Raw genomic sequence first — 2,276 nt, 5'->3', positions numbered from 1 at the left:
GTTTAGTGTTGCTGGGAGAGAGAGAGAGAGAGAGAGAGAGAGAGAGAGAGAGAGAGGAGAGAGACACAGAGAGAGAGAGAGAGAGAGAGAGAGACACAGAGAGAGAGAGAGAGAGAAAAAGAGAAACAGTGAGAGAGAGAGAGAGAGAGAGAGAGACAGAGAGAGAGAGGGAGAGAGAGAGAGAGAGAGAGAGAGAGAGGTGTTTAATGGCTTTGTGAGGCGGGTCTCAGTGTTCTGTCTTGTGTGTTTGTGATGGCTTGTACAAAGTTTGCATGTTGAGTCTGACTGTGGCTGCAAAAAGTGTGTTCATATCTGACATTCTGACTTATTCTGTGTTTTACAGCTTCGAAGACGACCCACACATTAACTGATAGGAGCCTCTCACACTCAGGGCTTATGAGCAGAGGACGATGTCTCATAGAACCAAGTCTTGGTTGTCAGGTTTGGTCTGTTGTTTTCCTGTATAACAGTGGCTGCACCTTGGATAGTACGTCTGTCAAACTCCTGACATTTGAGGACGACCTTACATTGTTTAGCAGGACACAAGGTGCTTCTCCTCCTCCCAAAACACCTGGACTCAACATCAACCCTCTCAAACCAGTGGAAACGTTGACAGACTTTCATAAACTCAGTCTAGAAATCAATACTTTTTGATTTGGACTGTTTAAACATATACATACTATACATGGTTGTAGTTTTCCTCCTCATGTTCAGTTATTCTGTATTTGGTTTGAATTTGATATGTACTTTATATAAAGCCTTTAAATAATTGTATGCATTGTTTTTTTTCCCCACACTTTAATAATAAAAGTCTGTGGACATCACATGATGTCATCCAGAAGTTATCATTTCAAACCCCAGTTATGTTTACCAAGGGGTGGTGTGGTCTTCATGGTGAAAGCCTGAGGTCATCACAGAAAAGGCCAGCTGTGTTAGCCTAAGGTGATTCAGTGTACTTGGTAACAGCCTGAGGTCATCACTGTAAAACTCAGCTATAGACAATATAGTTAACATGGTAACAGGTTAAGGTGATCATAGTAAATTCCAGCTTTGTCAGGCTCTGGATAATTTAGTCTACATAACAGTCTGGGCTCATTATAGTAAGAGCCTAAAGTTAAACTACAAATATAAGATTTTCATGTTAAAGTTGGTGAGATTAAAACCTTCCAAGAACAAACTAACATCGACTCACCAACCAGAGCAAAATGTTTTAAGCAGGATGGAGAAGCAGCATAAAAACACCCAGCTTTTCAGTCAGATATTATGTTTGGTTGAGCACAGAAGACTTTGGGGCACAAATCTCACAAAGCCTTTTCACAGAGTCCTTAAACAAAAAGGCAGAATGTATGTGTAACTCAAAAACTGACCAACCTAAATGTTTTACTTTCTCCTCAAGTTTCTCCTCCTTAACGCCATGGCAGTTGCATGTGGTGTCACTATGACAACCAGCTACATTGATGGGGTGCTGTACCTGCAGTGGAAAAGGAAGTAGCTGGTACCAAAAGCAGAGCTGAGTTGAGTCGTATCATGAAGTGGAAAAGCACCATTAGTGTGATCTTTGCTCCATTTTGACTCTTGTGAGAAAACGCTGACATCAGTCTGAATGTCCACCAGGTGGCAGTAATTACAGCTGTTGACAGAATCCCTGAAAATTCATCTGAAACAAAATTCCTTTGAGGGGGAAAAGCCTCAAAAATCTCAAGACACCTAAAAGCCTTAAAAACATCATCTATTTCTTTTTTGGTTTGTGATTAATAAAAACACCACATTTTATTTTGAGGAAAACGACATCACGAACATATTCATGACAGAAACTAAAACAGAATCAACATCTACATGATCTTTAAAATAAATCCTTACTGCAAACACAATCTTCATACTAAAAGATTACTTTTCTACAGCTTCCTCCTGTTTCTTCTGTCATGCCTCTTGCAGAATTTCCCAGATGTTTATGGAGCTGGATGGATACCGAAACTGTCCAAGCCAGCTCCTTAGAGCTGACCGATCAAGGTGGAGTGACCTTAATTCAGTCATTCCTTTACTGAGAGAATCGTATCTGTCTCTGTTCTCTCCATTTACAGGATTCATTCACTTTGTTTAAACAGTAACACTGAAAAGCAAACTTTATTGAAAATTTTAAAACTTTTTCGTCAAATGTTTGGCAGACAGTTTACAGAGCCATGAAGAAGGACTTGCCTCATAATGTCTTCAATGTTTGTATATTTGTCAAACCTAATTGATTCAGATTTCAAACAAAATGTAATTTGAGGCAAAAT

The sequence above is a fragment of the Colossoma macropomum genome, unplaced genomic scaffold (genome assembly GCF_904425465.1).
Source record: "Colossoma macropomum unplaced genomic scaffold, Colossoma_macropomum, whole genome shotgun sequence".
Classification (NCBI taxonomy): domain Eukaryota; kingdom Metazoa; phylum Chordata; class Actinopteri; order Characiformes; family Serrasalmidae; genus Colossoma; species Colossoma macropomum.
The sequence above is the reverse complement of the archived record's forward strand: the minus strand, read 5'-3'. Positions refer to the sequence as shown.